Source organism: Olea europaea, chromosome 12, assembly GCF_002742605.1.
Source record: "Olea europaea var. sylvestris chromosome 12, O_europaea_v1, whole genome shotgun sequence".
NCBI classification, from domain to species: Eukaryota; Viridiplantae; Streptophyta; class Magnoliopsida; order Lamiales; family Oleaceae; genus Olea; species Olea europaea.
Window position 1 is genome coordinate 28,668,854 of NC_036248.1, and position 19,237 is coordinate 28,688,090.

At 34.3% G+C, this 19,237-nt stretch overlaps 1 long non-coding RNA gene across 2 annotated transcripts; it reads left to right on the plus strand.

The window, feature by feature from the left end:
- The first annotated feature begins 1,360 nt into the window (after positions 1-1,360).
- On the plus strand, positions 1,361-4,026 carry LOC111406316. 2 transcript variants are annotated; one of them, XR_002704989.1, is made up of 3 exons: positions 1,361-1,898; positions 2,401-2,552; positions 3,442-4,026. It is a non-coding gene; the product is annotated as an uncharacterized LOC111406316 (long non-coding RNA). The 2 variants fall into 2 exon arrangements; XR_002704990.1 differs by lacking the exon at positions 3,442-4,026 and having other exon boundaries at positions 2,401-2,779.
- Positions 4,027-19,237: the final 15,211 nt, after the last annotated feature.

Genomic DNA, 19,237 nt, shown 5'->3' on the forward strand with positions numbered 1-19,237 from the left:
TTAATTTTTTCATTATGACGTCATCAATGGTTACTCTTGGACCAGATTTTGTTTTTGGAATGTTTTATGAGTTGTATAGTTTTGAAAACCATATATTTATTTAATTGAAGCACCATTGGTCAACAAAAATAGAATAGAAATCATTAATAAAACTTCATAGATATTTTGGACCATGCAAAATCATTTGGTGAAAAAGTTTTTGTATTCTGAGGAGATTTTTGTTAAGGACTCCACATCGTTTGAAGAGCAACAAGACAACAAGCAATTAACCAAAATTTGATTAGATCGTATTTTTGGGAGAAAATGAAAAAGTTGCAACTAAATTAAAATATGCATGCTCAAAATGACAACCGTTTTGCACAATAGTTGATCCAAACTAGTAATAGAGCAGTCTGACATAGAGGACAATTCCATCAACTTACCGAAGGCAACTATTTGTTGCACTTTCTCGCAGAGTTTCAGTGTAAACAACATTGTAAAAGCAAAAAATATATATCATGTGTAAAAAAGTGTTATTGTAATCAAAACATTATATTTTGCTTTATTCAAAATTTTCACATTATATTTTTAAATAATTTTAATTTTTTACTTTAAAAATATCGATTACTTTAACTATTTTCAAAAATAGTGTTAGTACTTCAAAAATATTATGCATGTCATCTATTACGTACATAAGACGTGCATCGCACGTGCTTATTACTAATAATATTTGAAAGGAACTAAACCTAATAATAAATAAATGATCATAAAATTGCCAAGTGCCAACTATCCACATTTTCTCTCTCTCTCTCTCTCTCTCTACATGTGTGTCTCTATTCCTTTTTTTGTAATCAATGGAAAATAATAATCCATCTTAAACTCAATGATTCAATGATATTTGCAACTAAATCGCCTTCAATTTCCGTATCATTTTTCTCTTGTTTCGTCTCAAATTTCTATCTTCTATTTGAGAATCCAATTTCCTCTTCTCAGAATTACATCTCAAAGCCATGGATTCTATATCACTACAATATACAAAAGAGGAGAGTTGGTTACTATTCATAAAGTATCATCCTTACCTCATGCTGATATCATATGTATGTATATGAATTAGTATTAGAATTTTATTTCCTTACAAAGAGAGAAACTTGCCTGCCACTATTCATAAGTGTCATATGTTATGTCATGTAAACATCATATTTTTTAACCATTTCTCTTTACTCTATTACTATTTCTCCATATTTTCACTCTAACTCTCATGCTCTTTTCCTCCATTCTCCACGTTTCCGTTTTTTCCTTTCTTCTCTTCATTTCTTGCTCTAGACACTTTTTGTTCTCTTTGACTTTTCCATTTTCATTTTATCTCTCTGTGGTCAGCCAAACCCTCCGTGAAAATTCATTTGAAGCTGCCTTTTTTGCCTCTTTTTTTGTGAAAATCGTACTACAACTTCATCATCATCATCATCATCATCATCATCATCATCATCATTATTATTATTATTATTATTTTGCTTCTCTGATGGGTAATTTCTCTGTTTGAATGAGTAATTTGACTCCCATTATAATAGAAGGTATGTACTCCATCTAATTTCTTGGCATTAACGTCGTGTCATGGTGATATTGCAGTTCCTCAATACATCAAATATGGTTCGAGTGTTCGGCCTTGAAGGCTTCTGTCTCATGACGCTTATGAAAACATATTTCTTGCAGCATACATCCTTTTGAGTTTTAGACTTTTTTCATTCTTTTCTGATAGTGTGATAATTGAGTTATTCAAGCTCTCTCTGGATAATTTTAAATCGCAAAGTTTTTATTGATCTGTAATGGAGATGGAAAGTGTAACGGAGTTGACAATGGATTGATGGCCGAGGAAGATGCCAGGTTTGGGTTGGGATGTTTTACCTCTAGAACCTCCCAAGGTAATTTCATATATGATTTTTTTTTTATCCTTTTTCCTGGTTTTTTGTTGATTTGATGAAAAAATTGAACTTTTTTGGTATGAAGTAATCTCTTATTCTTGTGTATTTAATTCATATTGTGGAGGGTTTAAAAGATTTTTTTGAATCTAATGAACTTTCTTATGGTTCCATATTGATCTGATTATGAATATGTTTCAACATATTTAGCTTTAGTAGAAAATAATCAGTTTAAGAAATTCTTTGATAAATAAATCATTTATAAATTTATCAAATTCAAGCTAAAGATATATGTTAATGCTTCTTTGTTGCATTACAAATTACGAATTTTCGAAAGAAAACACTATTTTCTTGGTAAAGAAATTTACATCAGAAATTATTTTTGGCTTCTTGATGTTTGAATTCATGTATTAGTATTAGTTTGGTGATTTCCGATTAACGATCACAATATTAAGCATTGTTATATTGTAGAGATAATTCCTTTTCATCCTTTTTTTTTTTTTAGGTACATCCTATGATCTTTGTTTCGCGATGATGATTAACACTTATCTACTATATTGAAATTTGGTGTTTGATTACTTTTCCCTTTCTCCGTTCTACGACCACACGTGCAATGACGAGCAGCTCCATCCACCCCTTTGACTACGCCCAACTCTTGTGAGTAGATATTAAATACATATAAATTCATGCTTACATAGCTGAATGGTTTGTGTATTTATTATATATATTGCCTTTCTCCTATTTTGGATGTCATAATTTGCCCATTTCTGCTTAACAAATTGTCTTCTGTAGCTAAATTATAGTTTTACTTAATTGGTAAATTTGAATCGTACTATATGGTTCAATTTGAAGCTAAAACGATTAGGGGAAAAATAAATTAGGAATTTTGAAATGGAGTCAATTTTAGTGATATATTTCAATTGTTTTGATTTATTAACTATAGAATTTTTACTTTTTGAAATTTACACTATGGAAAAACAATAACCCAATGGACAAAGCTCCACGATTTGGAAGTTACTATTAGTCTTCTTTTCAATTCAATTCTGCATTGACCTGCATAGTTGTGTCCTAAGTGGTCATTTATGTGAGACATCTGTAGGATGATAATGAGCACTTAGCTTCTACTTTGGCTTCCAAAGCCATGTATGGGCTTTTTATTTTTATGGATCATGAATTATATCATATCATCGTACTAAAGTGTTTTTTTGCTTAACAAGGAACTGAATGATAAACTGCTTGTTGGGAATATTCCACCATTACTTAGGAAGCACACAAATTTATATGACTTGTATGTCATGTTTCTTATGACTATTTTCATTAATATTTTATCAAATTACAAAATTTAAGTTGAACGTGTTGCTTTGTCATAGAAATGTTAGCATCTAATGTTGTCTTGTACTTCTTTCCTTTCTTAAATTTTCATCTTTCTAGATTATTTGATGAATGATTCGATGATGGTAACATTCATTGCCAATATACTTAAGTGTGTATCTGGAGATAGATGTGCTTGGAGTATGAATATTTTTTTTCTTTTTTCTGGTTTTAGGAGTGCAATTGAAATGTTGGAAGCTTAAGTAAGAGAGATTATCGGTAAGCTCAGTTCGCCATCATTAGAGAGTGATGATCGCCAAAGATATGTTGTTGCAATATAATACAAAAACTAGTCAATAATATTGTAAGCCTCACATTATAAATATCTATTACAAATTGAATTTCATTGAATTGTTTGTGGAGATAGAACATGATCCCCATTAACCATTATCCTTGGAATCAAAATTTCATATCCTAATTTCTTCCAATATCCTCTACAAGTTGACATATCCTTAGATCTGATGTTGAAGTACTCTAAAGGGGATTCACGTTTGATTGAGATGTACGAGGATCGGGGTAGGGAGATTGTTCTACCTAGTGGGACTTCTATGCTAAATATTTTAAAATCAATCAAGTGTGATAATGTAAAGAGGACGCAATCTCTCTCTCTCAGATGTTCTATCTTTTCGCTAGGTTTCATTTTGTTTTACTTTCACTACTTATTCATTCCTTTCTTTTATCTATTTATTGAAGTGTCTATAACTAAATGGTATATAGTGTGCACCCACTTTTTCTAAGAATTTATGTTTTTTCATTTTTTTTATCAAGCATTAAAGAACGTGATTTGACCCAAATAACACCTAGAGGGAGCTGAATAGGTATTTATGCGGAATTTAATCCAATTACTTAATAATTGTAACAAGTCATAGTTATTAATTTTATCCAGATCAATTCACATACATATTATCCTATGTTTAATTGCCGTAGGTAGTAAATTGTAGAAAAATAAAGAACACAAACAATTTGATGATAGAAAAAACCCTTTGCGGGATTAAAAACTTCTGGCCTAAGCCAGTATGAATCTACTATAAATGAAAATCAACTTATAGTACTGTCAGACTAAACCAACACTAGTTTTATTGACCTTCTGATTGAAATTCCATAAAGCCCTCTTGGAATGAGTGTTCCTGTACCAACTCTCAGCTCTTGATTTCATCTATCTCCTTTGGATTCTCGAGAACTCCCTGTTCTCCAACGATCGAAACTCTGATCTCCTTTCTTGATCTTCATATCTTGACAGATGCTCTGGAAGGACAAGTTTTAGTGTTTGATGGGTGTGGATTTTGATTTTTGTGAGTGCACTAACAAGAAAGTGGGATTGATTCAAGATGAAAAGGTATAGAATGTGTTCTCAATGTTCAATCCCCTGAAGACGTAAGAAAACGACGCACTAGAATATATATGAAATGTTTTGGGTAGTTTAAGCTAGGTTAAAATCTCAAAAAACACTAAATATGGTTTCTCTAGAATATACTGTCACTCGAGCGACAATGCAGCGAAAATCGAGCAACACTGTTTCACTCGATCTCTATTTTTTATACGTGAGCAATCTTTTGGCGAGCAATTAGCAAAATTTTGGTGACTCTTCTTCCCCTTTTTCACAACTCAAATCCTAACATACTCTTACAAATTTATGTCGTAGTCCTTGCTTTTTAAATATTTACAAATTGCCCTTGACTTTCAATACATTTACAAATAGACCCTTTTGTTCACAGAATTGCCAACTCCAAACCTAACAAACTCTCATTTTGGCATTCTATGACAAAACATTCAATACATTAACAATAACTACACTGACTACCCAAAATAGCTGACTCACTGACTTTTGCTTCGTCTTCATTAAAGTTGTTTCTTGAAATCACAACTCACACACCAAGTGTAAAAGTATGAGAAACAATAATGTAAGTAGAAGCAGTAAAGACAGTCATCAATAGACACAATATTATATGAGAATATGAACAAGCTAGATTAAGATACAATATCAAGATAAGTCAAAATACCAAAAATATACATCAATATTCTGAGACATCAAAACTTTTAATCTAGCACAAGCGTATGTCAAATGTCAAACATCACATGTCAAAGCTATACAACTATTCCTCATTTTTGTCACAAATGATAAGGAAATCCCTAACAACTATAGAATACCGCCATTTCCATTGTCCTCCTCATTAGAATCATCATCATCGCCATCATAGTCATAGTGCTTGCACATCTATTGAATCCCGTGCTGTACATAAGCGATGGCTTCTCGCAATGTAGCAAACTACACAGTATAGCTCCTCGAAGCAGCTCGCAACTGAGTAATCTCGACCATCATGCGAGCCTGCTATTTAATCAAGATAGACATCTGACCCATAACAGCAACAGAAGGATCAACAGGAGCTAAGGTTGGACAAAACTCTCAAACTGAATCGAACAGTTCTTCTTAAGTTAAATATCCGAATGGGTATCCGAATCGAAAACAGATGGGTTCGGTTCGATTTGGTTTTGATTCTAAATTAAGAACCGAAGAACCAAATGAGAATCGAGTCTCCCTAATTTTTTAATTAATTTATTTTAAATAAGTCAAATTATTTTATTTTTTCTAAATAAATTTGATAACTAGTTAATTTAGCTCAAACCCAAAAATATGATTTTTCTATTTTTAATTTTCAATTCAAAGCCAACTTGAGGCCGTTTCTAATTTTTAGTTCAAACCCAAAAATTAAATTGATCTAAGTTTTATCAAAATATGTTACTCTACCATAGTGACGTTTCTACCGTTCTAGAAAAATCGAATTAAGACTAGACAATACCTCTCTTAATTATTGTGAGCTCGATGTCTTCCTCTTTCTATGATTTTAACAATCAAATCTATAAAGAACTCAAAAACGCAAAAGACACATGAGATTGGATTACCTTTTTTGTAAGAGCTAAAATTGAATATATCATTAGTTGAATTATTGTAACTTTGTAAATATTAAAACTTTATTTATAATACGGAACCTGAAAATCGAATGGAACCAAATCGAACCAAATTAAATCGAACTGAACCGAACCCGGACAGTTTCATAATTAAATTTTGACCGAAAAGTTCCATTTACTAAATACCCAAAAAAAATTTATCCTATTCCGTTCTCGTTAGAATCGAACCAGACCATGTCTAGTCCTAACAGAAATAGTTGTGGGAGCAGGCTGAGTAGGTGGTGGAACAAAAGTAAAGGATGATAGAATATCAGTAGCTAAAGGAAGAATATCAAGGTGGGATAGAGGAATGTCTAGGGGATCACCTAAAAGAGGATCGCAGGCACAACTGGCTCAGCAAGAGACGAAGAAGAAGGGACATATGACCGACTCAGCGATAAAGTAGTATGGTGAATGGGATGAAGTATCCATCGGGAGACCCCATCAGGAAATGAAGCCTCGAGAAATGTCACTAGATGGCGAATTAGGTAAGCATAGGAGAAGACCAATCCTATGACCTGGAACCCTAAAGATACACAATATATGGTGACAAACGAAAGTTTACAGATCTATGGAATCATTATGTAAAAGGGCATAAATGAATCTCACATTCTCCATAGGCTATGAAGAAGTATGAGAAACTGGCCACATATTTGTGCACACAATGAGCAACAAAATCTATCAATCAGTAGGAAGTGATCCAATACGAATCGCATGCGGTCCACTTCCCAGTGGACTGTTAAATAAAGTCGACTTAATAAGAGAATCAGCCAAGAGAATGTCGATCGACAAGTATGCAAAAATCGAGTGAATGATTCGGGGAACGTGAATGATGCTAGAAATAACATCAGGAGTGATCTTAATCGTCTGACCCCTAAGAAAAACCCCAAACGACGACCCGCTATTGTCATGGATGTTCATATAGAACTCCTAGACTAGGAGACTAGGCGGGGAATTCAGCACTGCGAACAGTGGCTCCAAACCCCTAGAGGTGAAAATAGCAGTAAGGTCAGGGGAAGATCTGAAAGAGTGGCCTCACACTCAACAAGAACAGGACGTAATGAGACTGAGTCCCAAACATATTCTGAGTTGTAGAAGAGACAAACCTAGAATGGCTATATGAGGTCTACCCACTAGCAGGCTATGTAGCAGTCCGTGCTCGCTTAGGTACAATCTGGAACACATAAGCAAAATAAATATGTAAAGACTCATAGGCCATCTAAAACCTGATATGCATGAATATATGTGAAACCCAGGCAAACAACATGCAAAAATGATGCAAAACTTTGAAAAGCACATAAAATGATACAAAACTATGCTAAGCAAGCAAAACGATGTAAAAACATATACCTAGCCAAAAACGGACCAAACAAGCAAAATCATGCAAACACGTTCCAACGCACACATAAGAACGTCAAGACAAATTAAGGTGACATGAGGTACAACCGAATGGCATGCAGTGTATGGACGCAGGAGCCATGACATGAATTGATGTGATGACAAAATACAGGGACACGGCCTAGACGTAGGTATCACGACAATAGGACGATGGGAACAAAACAACATGACATTGCATCAACATCAAAACCAACGAAATGCAAACCAAAAATGTGACTTAAGCTCTCTGACACAGTCACAACATCATGCTAGAATAATTTGTGCAAGGGTGTGGCAAACAGTGATGAAACTCGTGGATGAAGCAAATTCTCGAACACGTTGGATGCATGTGAAATTTCAGGCAAACTAGGAAAACCCAATCCATTCAAAGCCACACCACATAGACCAATCAACAATTTAATAATCTCGCATCTAAACCTAACCCATTCTCCTTCAATAATGTGAGGAAAAAAGGAAAAAAATTCACAACTAATAGCAAAAGCGAGAAACACATGCGAGTGAAAAAACCCAAATGATACGAATGAGTGATAAGGAGGAATCAAAAATTGTGAAATGCACAACACAAGTACACAATTATGCAAATGAAATGAATGAATTAAATCAAAACCAAGTTACAAATTAAAATTCCCAAATAGGATGGAAAGTAGGGTTCGCAAGTAACTTACGGTGATTAAGACAAAAATGTGAGTAACCCATGGAATTAGGCTTTAGGAAGGAGTTTCTCATATCAATTGATGCAAGAATCCACCAAAAATGCCTTGGGTGAGAAGAAGTGCGAGAGAAAATGGAAGAGATTCGAAAAAAAATGAGTTTTCAATGTTCTATGAGAATTCAAATAGACGGATCGTCACTCAAGTGATAATTGAGTGTTAAACGAGTGACACTGGTTCTGCATTGAACTCTCGAACGATGGTCCAGAGTCAAGTTGGAGAGACCCAATTGACATAAATAGCACCAGTTTTTGAAAATATAGAATCTTAGCACTTTGAAAATTCTGAATTTTAGCACCTTTTTTTTAAAAAAAAAATTTACGAAAATCTATCATGCACTTCAACACGTGTGTCCACCAAAAAATGCATTTGATCACAAATATGACATGCTCAACGAGTAGGAACACCGCTCCATACATAGATCAAGTTCAGATGGAGTAAATTGTATGTGTGACTCATATGCGAACAGTGCCACTAATTACATGCAAGCAAGACTCAAAACCTTAAATTTGTGAGAATGGACATGTTAAATCACTACAGAACGAGTCTATTCCCCGATCTATGAAAGTCAAATCCAGCGCCACTAGGACCTATAATTCAAATGACATGTGGTGTATACGTTTCTTTCTCCCCCTGTCTACAAGCACATTTATTTTGTTTTAAAACTTATGTGCAAGCACATCTCCATTAAGCTACTAAGAAGACTGCTGTAGTGAGCTTCGGGTCGGTGACTCCCAAGTCAGTTGACCATAGGGCACCAGGTTATGAAAAACTTCTCAAACTTGATTGATCGAGTCAACTAGGCTCTGAGGATGGGTATAAGATATAATGTAATAAACAGTATATTTCAATTCACGTTAGAGGAAACACCAAAATTTAGGTCACACTAATCATAAATCAATTTATGTTCAAGGTCACCTCATCCACAAATGACTACCATCCCAAATCTCACATATACAGTCAAGACTCACTTACAAGATCATAGCATGTGCTGTGTAGATAATATATGAAGTAACATATACCAAGTATTAATTCAAGTGATGGAAATACGAAACTATTCATTTATTGAATGTATATTCGATCATAAGATGCAGGTCTGAGTAAAACAAATATAATACTGCAGTGGCAAGAAAATTTTTTTTGTTTTATTTTTATTTTATATGATGCATTTAAAACACATGAAGGGGTCAAATGCAAACAAAATGAACATGCAATGAAATGACTGCAAAAAGGGACACTGAGGTGAACTGTACATGAATGTTCCTATGAAGTTCGTCAAGAAGGTACACAAATACCTACAACCTTCCTAAGTAACTCAAACCTCAGACTATCTAAAGGTTTAGTGAACAGATCGACAAGATGATTTTTCTGTAGAAATGTGTTCAAGGGATAGCACATTGGACTCAACAAGTTCACGAATGAAGTGATGACGAATATGTTTGGTTCTAGAGTGTTGAATAGGATTTTTGGAGATGTTGATAGCGCTAGTGTTATCGCAGAGCACAATCAAGGTACCCTGATTTATCTCATAATCACTCTGTATTTGTTTCATCCAAAGCAACTAAGTACAACAACTATCAACAATAATATATTTTGCCTCAATCGTAGACAAAGAGACTGAGTTTTATTTTTTTTCTCATCCATGACATTAGATTAGAACCTATATAAAAGTAACCACCCAAGGTATTATTCTTGTCATTAGCATTTCCAGCCTAATCGACATCAGAATAGTCGACCAAATCACGATTGGAGTCTCTAGAGTACAAGATTCCATGATCTACAATGTCATTTACAGACTTAATGATTCACCTTACTGCACTCAAATGGGATTCCTTAGGGTTAGCCTGAAATCTCGCACACTCTCCAACACTAAATGCTATGTCAAGTCTATTGCTAATAAGATAGAGTAAACTACCTATCATACTCATATACAGCATCTGATCAACACTCTCACCTATAGGATCATGACCTAACTTAACACTAGTGCTCATGGGCATCCTTGTATGTTTTTTACTATCTAGCCCAAACCGCTTGACAAGATTTTTAGCGTACTTTGATTGAAAGATTAACAACCCATCATCAGTTTGCTTCACTTAGAGACTAAGGAAATAGCTCAGCTCTCCAACCATGCTCATCTCAAATTCTTATTTCATGTATTCAGCAAATTCATGAGCAATAGAGTCAACGGAAGAGCCAAAAATGTGCTATATTTATGGTTTATTTAATAGGTCTAATGAATAAAGTTTTGTCCACACCACCTCTTGAAAATACATGGTCAACGAGGTATGCAATGAGTCTATTATATACCAAGCTCTTGGAGCTTGTTTCAGACCACATAAGGTTTTATTCAATTTATAGACATAATGAGGAAAATTAGGGTCTATGAACCCCTTAGGCTATTTAACATATACTTCTTCTTGAAGTATTCCATTCAAGAAGGCGCTATTGACATTTATTTAATAAAGCTTTAACCCTAAGGTACATGCAACAACAAGAAGAATGCAAATCGACACAAGGCTTGCGACAAAAGCAAATGTCTCATCAAAGTCTATTCCTTCAACCTGAGTACACCCCTGGGCAACTAGCCTAGCCTTATTTCTAATTATGGTACCTTGTTCATTGGTCTTATTCTTGAAAATACACTTAGTACCTATAACATTGCAATTATTAGGCCTAGGAATTAAATCCCATACATTGTTTCTAACAAATTGGTTAAACTCTTCATGCATTGCATTCACCCAACATTCATCTCCAAGGGCTTTATCTACCTTCGTAGGCTCAATTTGGAAACATAGCTTGTGTAAGTTAGGTTATTTAGAACCTTCTTACGTAACATCATACCTTCATCTAGGTCCTCAATGATATTGACCTTAGGGTGATTTGATTTAACCCTAGATGACGATTTTCTAGGGGGCTTGGATTTGTCACTAGTTGGTTGATTCTTATCGAAAGTGTCTGGACCTTTAGGAGAGTGCAGAGATTTGAGGATTGGTTGCTATTTAAGTTCAACTCTTTCTTCTTGATCATCATTTAAGTCATCTAATCCAACTCAATTTTCCATACCCTCCCCGTCATGAAGGCATCATCAATCACAACATTTATGGACTCCATGACAACTCGAGTACATGAATTGTATACCCCAATAGGCTCTACTATTCTTAGCATATCCTAGAAAAATCCCTTCATCACTTTTGGAATCAAAGTTGCCTAAATTTTCTCTATCCCGCAGAATGTACCACTTGCTACCAAACACACAAAAGCATTTGACAGTAGGCTTCTTACCCTTCAAAATCTCATATTGAGTCTTATCGATTTTAGGTCTAAGGTATACCCTATTCACTATGTAGCATGCAGTGTTGATGGTTTCATTATAGAAATGTATTGCTAAACCCTTGCCGTGAAGCATGGCCCTAGCCATTTCTTGAAGCACTCTATTTTTCCTTTCAACTACCCACATTTTGTTGTGAGTGAATGGAGAGGAGAATTCATGCTGAATCTCCTCTTCCAAACAGAAGTTTTCAAAGTTAAAGTTTTAAAATTCTTTTCCATGATCACTTCGAACTCTAGATATGGAGAGATTTTGTTTAGTTCTAAGTCTTTTTCACAAGGATTTAACAAGATCAATTGTTCTAATTTTTCTCTTAACAGTCATAGATGATCCCATTAAATCCATATGGAGAAGTTTTAGGGGTCTGTTTTTTCAAAATTTTAGAAGTTTGTTCATGATTTATCCTAAGTTTTTCCTATTTTGACAGGGTCTACAGACAGCATTTTCACTTTTTTCAATTTTAGGCAAACCATCAACAATTTTCATTTTGGCCAATTTTGATAAACTTTTATAGTTCACATGACCAAGTCTTTGATGCCAAAGCTCAGTCACATCAATCTTAGCACTGCTACACACATAGTTGGAGTTAGAGAGAACTCCATAATAGTTATCAGAAATACTAACTCCTTCAAGGACAACACCAACCGAATGGTCATAAACGGTACACCTTTTTTTGGACAAAACTCACTTCGTAATCAGCATCACAAATTTGACTTATACTCAACAAATTAGACTTTAGACTTTCCACATAAAGCATATTAGATATAGTAGGTAGTACACACATGTTAACGGTACAGTACCTTTACCAAGGATCGATGTAGTAGCTCCGTTTCCAAAGGTAACCATACCACTATTGCAATCATCAATGGTAGAAAACAAAGCCTTATTTTTATCCATGTGTCTCGAGCAAGCACTATCAAGATACACATAGATGTATTTTGAGCCTTAAATACAACATGAGCAACAAAACAATTTTGATTTTCACCATGCCAAGTCAAATCACTCTTCTTAACCCAAACTTTCCGAGAGGTCAAGGTGATCTTAGTCAATTCTGTCATCATCTCAGTTAAGTGAATGACCTAATTGGAAAGTTCTACTCTTATTCTCAAGCTTATGACACCTAGGCCTTGTGTGTCCCAAAGCTCCACGATTATGGCAAGTAGGTAAAAGCCTAGGTTCAAAGGCACGTGATTGTTGATAATGATTTTTAGGAGCGGGATCTAACATGCTCTAGTGGTCATCTATTCCGAGATACATTTGCCCTTAGGTTCAGGATTAGCATTATTACCAGATTTGTTAGAGGTAGGGACGAATGTAGTCTTGTATGAACTGACCATGTTAATATCACTCTTAACAAATCATAGATATCACCTATTCCCAGTTGCTTTGTTCATTCCTAATAGGTCTTCTAGTTTCTTAGTGCCATTCATGAACTACTGGAGTAGAGTATTTGGTTTTTCTCTAAGTCACTAGTCAATGTCTTAACCTTGTCTTTTAATTTCTCATTGACATGCCTCAACTCACTACGGCTATTGGACGAGTCCTGAAGATCACTTATTAGCCTCTTTTTTTCCTCTCAAGTTCGTCTACCTTCTTAAACTGGCTTTTATTTATCTTTTTAATCTCATGACTCTCCTTAAACAGAAGTTGACATGCCTCATGGATGTCAATCTTATCCTAAGTATCTTCCCTAAAGTTTTCACTATGTACATTTTCCTCTACTTTATTACTTTTCTTATCCGACTCACTCTTAACTATAGACACAAAAGTCATATAGATCCTTTCATCTTCACTGCTAGAGGAGTCTCCTTAATCACTCGAGTTTGTTTCATCATCTGTCAATGACACAGTTAATGTCTTACTCCTTCCATTTTTCAAGTTTTCCTTGAAACTAGGGCATTCATTCCTATAGTGTCCAAACCCCTGATACTCATGGCATCCAACAGGTTGAGGTTTCTTACTAGAGTTCCTAGCATTTGTTTTATCACTCTTATCTTTCTGGAATTTACTAGGGGTTCCCTTCTTTCTCTCTTGAGGCCTCTTCTTATTTTTTTAGCTTTCTAGAATTTCTTCACATGGTAGGCTATCTCCTCATCCCTAAGGGTCTCCTTGTCAGATAATTCAGACTCGTCTTCCTTAATAGTGTTCAATGCTATGGATTTGTTTTTCTTTGACTGTGATATGGTGAATTCATATGTTTGGAGAGATCCTACAAGTTCTTCTATCTTAATCGTATCTAGGTCCTTGCTCTCTTCTATTGCTGTAATCATGGGTCTAAATCTTTCGGGTAAAGATCTAAGGACCTTTCTAACAATTTTTGATTCGGGAATCTTCTCACCTAGGTTGAAGCTCGAGTTCACAATGTCATTCAATTTAGCGTAAAATTCATCAAATGATTCGTCCTCCTTCATCCTAATTTCTTCAAACCTAGAGTCCAACATTTGTAATTTGAAAATTTTCACGATTTTGGTTCCCTCATGTATGGTCTTTAGAATATCCTATAACTTCTTAGCAGTTTCGCACATTAGCACTCTCCTAAACTCTTTGGAAGACACAGCCATAAACAATGCATGGAGTCCTTTGTTATTTCAGTTACAGTTAGCTAATTCTTCCTTAGTCCAAAATGAAATATTAGTGGAAGTGACTACACCTGACAGAGTAGTGGATGGGACTCTCCAACCATTTTGCACACTAACCCAAATGCATCCATTCAGGGACTTAAGAAATGCTCTCACCCTAGCTTTCCAGTATGCATAGTTGCTTCCGTCAAAATACGGAGTCACGAACAGTGATTGACTCATCTAGATACAAATTTGGGTAAGAATTCGAGCTTAAGCTTCGGTACCACTTGAAAGAACGCAGTTTGACCCAACTAACACCTAAAGGAGAGGTGAATAGGTGTTTATGTGGAACTTAAACCAGTTAATTAATAATTGTAACAAGTCACAATTATTAATTTTATCCAGATCAATTCACATGCCTACTAACCCTATGTTTAATTGTTGCAGTATAGTAAATTGTAGAAAAATAAATAACACAAGCAAATTGATGAGAAACCCCCTTATGGGATTAAAAACTTAGACCCAAGCCAGTATAAATCCACTATAAATGAAAATCAACTTATAGTACGTCAGGCTCAACCAATATTAGTTTTACTTACCTCTTGACTGTGATTCCATAAAGTCCTCCTAGAATGTGTGCTCTTGCATCAACTCCCGGGTCTTGATTTCATCTATCTCCTGTGGATTCTTGAGAACTCCCTGTTCTCCAATGATCGAAACTTCGATCTCCCAGCTCTTGATTTTAAACCATGACAGATGCTCTAGAAGGACATGTTTTGGTGTTTAATGGGTGTGGATTTTGATGTGTTTATGAGTGCACCAACAAGAAAGTGGGATTGATTCAAGATGACAAGGTGTAGGATGTGTTCACAATGTTCAATCCCCTGAAGACATATGAAAACGATGCATTAGAATATATATGAAGTGTTCTAGGTAGTGTGGGCGGGGTCAACATCTCGAAAAACACTAAAAGGGTTTCTCCAGAATGTACTATCACTGAAGCGACATTGTAGCGAAGATTGAGCGATGCTGTTTTGCTCAAGTGAGGTAGGGACGATCAACTAGCGACGAGGTCTCTGTTTTTTACCCTCGAGCAATCTCCTGGAGATTAGCTAGCAAAATTTTTCGAGGACTCTTCTTCTCATTTTCACAACTCGAACCCTAACATACTCTTACAAAATTGCATCATAGTCCTTGCCTTTTAAACATTTACAGATTGACCTTTAACTTTCAAACATTTACAAATAGACCCTTTTGTTCACAGAATTGCCAACTCCAAACCTCACAAAGCATTCATGGTTGATTACTGCCAGTGAGTCTTATTTTACAAGGTCGCGGCCATTTATTTATGATTGCATCAATGTGGTTTTAATATCTAGCAGCAATATTACTTAAAATATATAGTTATGTCTCTTTCTCTTTCTATGTCATGTTCAATGGTGTAAATTTTGTACTAGCTTGATGATGTCATCATACTTCAATTACCTTTTAATATTATTGTATACTCTTATAATCTAGAGCAAGAATGTTGTGAAAATAGTTGCATATAAAAGTTGGTTTCATGTAATGCTTTGACAACTTTTGAAATGAATTTTTTCTCACTCTCTATTCACCAATCATAAACACAAAATAAAACATTCAAATACTAGAAAAAATTGAAGAAGATTGGAAGAACAAATAAATACATACATATTCTTTGCTTACTCATAAATGTTATTACTGCTCTATACTTTGTGTTTTAACTTATACTACATTTTTATCTCGAATTTCAATTTTTTTAATTTTATTATTATTATTTTTTTTTTTTTTTTTTTTGCAAATTACTCTCTAGATGTCAAGCAATATAACCAAGAGCTGTTATTGACCGGAGAAATTCCATCTAAGCTCTTCAATGCTATGTTTGAATATTCTGGTAGTTGGTTGAAAAATGCAGCATACACAAAAACCTTGCTTTTGATGGAATGTTCATAACACTCTTCTTAAATAATCTTAGATGGTGTTGTGTGATCACGTAAAAAAATAAATATCATCATCAAGGGAGCCTCCTGCATTGGCAAGGTATAATTCCAATGGAAATACTACAATTCTAATTGCAATCTATTTTTAAGCCTTTTATTCTATTGGTGTTTTGAAAAGTTGAATCTTATTTTGCTTTATATTCCTTGTTTACGGAAGGGGTAGATTATTGTTGTGTGTGGTTGAAAGTACTTTGAACACCCTTATATCTGGAGCTCCTTCTAATTGTTAGTGGCAGTGTGATGATTTTGCTAATCTTGCTTTTTCAATTTTTATGGAGTTGGTAGTAAGGTTGGGCAATTGCTCACTTATGTTCGAAGAAAAGAGAATGTGACAAAATACTAAGAAAACTTGAACACCTCTGTAATGACTTCCCCAATCTGTGTACCTTTCTTTGAAAGTATATCTTCTAAGCTATGAAATACAAGGTCTGCTAACTAAATTCCAGTCTTCTGCTACTGCCATACATCCTTCAAATATGCTACATATAATTCTGATTGTTACTGCATTTTCAAAATTTATGTGGACATGAAAAATTGTTCTTCTGCTCTTTACGTTGTTAATCATTTAAAGTACTGTATGAGAATATATTATTTACAAAGGAATTCTTATAAATTTTGAGCTAAAGGTGGTTGAGTTCTGCTACTAAATATAATTGGATGCATTCATGATACTATTTGCTACTTTTGTGTCATATTTTAAAATGTATTGTTTTTGTAAGATTCCTCGTTAGTTAGTTTTTCTTTCAGATTCACACTTTTCTTCACTTCAACGAGTTGATGTGTACAAAAGTTTCCTGTATGCAAATGAACAATATGGAATGGATACAGAACAAGTATACTAGACTGAGAAGGTTTGAAATTATTCTATATGTATTTAATTTATGCCAAGGTACAACTTAGAAAATGTGTAAAAATATATATATGCTTAAAGTCAGAGGGAGAAAATAATAATATACATGCAAAATGAGCTTCTTTATATGTCCTAATATGCTATTATTGGTTTGATTTTCATACATAGGGAATATACTTATTGACAATGATGTTTGACATGTCATTCCTCACAAAATTAAGGTTTGTAATCCTGTTTACAAAGGATTAGTCACACTTTACATACATAGATCACTTATATAACTTACTCCATTTTAATTTGAACTGAGTAGGTGGGAAAGTCTATTGTTCATTAATTATGCTTGTACATGCTATCAACTGCATCTTTGAGTTATTATATATTGGTGTTTAATTGTACTTGATAAAGTTCCCTAAGTCATTTGTGACAAAAAGAGGAAGAGAGATTTTATTGTAAATTTGGTTGAGAGTTGCATTTGAGAGAGAGTTTGCAGCAAGGGGGAAAGATGACTGTAAGGAGGAAAGATAGTTGTATTTTTCATTCATGACATTCCATAGCATAATGCATAGCTTATTTGAGTATTTAATGTTTGGTGATATTAATGTTTTAGTTAGTGTTTTGATTAACATTAGTATTACTTCTCAATCAAGCTAGCATATATATGATAATGTATGGCAATTATTATATTTCCTGTAGCACGTGCTTTTACACTTGGTATTTGAGTTAAATTTTAGGAAACGAGTTTAACAAGGAATGCAAGACACAGACATTCAGTTTGGGTTTCAGTAGATTAGTTTGATTTTACTTTCTTGACTTATATTGTAGAGTTTTGTCACATAATGCCAAAGAGCAAATTTGTTAGGATTTTATTATATTGGCAATCCTTTAGATAAAAGGACTAATATAAAAAGTCGTAAATGTCAAGGAGTCAATTGAAATGTTGTGCAAATGGAATAAGTAACTTAGAGTTCGATTTTAGAACAAGAAGGGAAGAGTCATTGGATTCATGCTAGCCTATCGCCTATCTGATGCTCAAGCAGAAAAAATAGAAACATTGTCGTCCACCTATCGTTCAGCTCTCGCTCAAGCAACACACTAGTCGCTTGCCTATCGCTAGCTTGGCGTCCGAGTGACGATATTACGCGTAAAATCCTAGTTCGCATTTTTAAAGTGTTTTATTTGGCCCACGCTACCTAATTGCCTTCTACTATATATCCGAGCCTTAACACATTTTTGGGGTAGTTGTTTATTATATTCCTTCTCCATAACATCTTTCCAAGATTCAAGAAAACATTAAAGCCTTAGATTAATCCTTCGATTCTTGAGTTCGTTCAACCACAACTTTGGGAAAAATATCAAATTCGTATAATTTAAAACACCCACTTCCTATACACATGCAGGAAGGTACATTTTCAATAGCTTTCAGGGAGAGTATATTCTAAACGACCATCAGTGGTGCTTTTAACCGTAGGTATCCACGAAAGTGAAAATCCTACAGTAATTAAAATGATGCATAAAAGCAACCATAAATTTGGCAGAGAATTACAATTTTACATGCCGAATCTGTTGGTATAGTCTATCAGACTGTAATCGATTAATTTATTTCATGAATTGTCCCAAATCAAGAAAAGAGACCACGTTCCTCTAGTAAATCTACTGAATCGGATAAAAATAGATAAAATCTTGATGAATTGAAAGGAAGCCTCGATAAGAAAGGAAAGAAACACACAAATTGATGAAACCACCCACGTTCTTCACAAAAAAGCAAGCAGAAGCCATTTTTGTATCCATGATAGTGATAGGAAGAACAGAAAAACACAAGCAACACAAGAAGTCATACTTTCTTTCCCATATTAGGTTAAATAAAAAATTATATAATTTAGAATTCTAGTACACTGAGAAGCCTATTTGTAAGAAATCAACACAAAAAGGCTGGAAATTTTTCATTTTTTTATTATTTTTATTATTTTTTATATTTAAGCTATAGTAAATTGCTAGGTGGAAACCAGACAACGAAACGAATATATCTTTGATGGGGAGTTAATTGTCCTAATGGTTAATGAACTTATATTTGTGTCTTCGATTGCTCACCAAAATTTAAGATGTCGAGTTTTGACCACCAAACTTATTCAAATATTGGACGTTATTCACTAGCATAACATT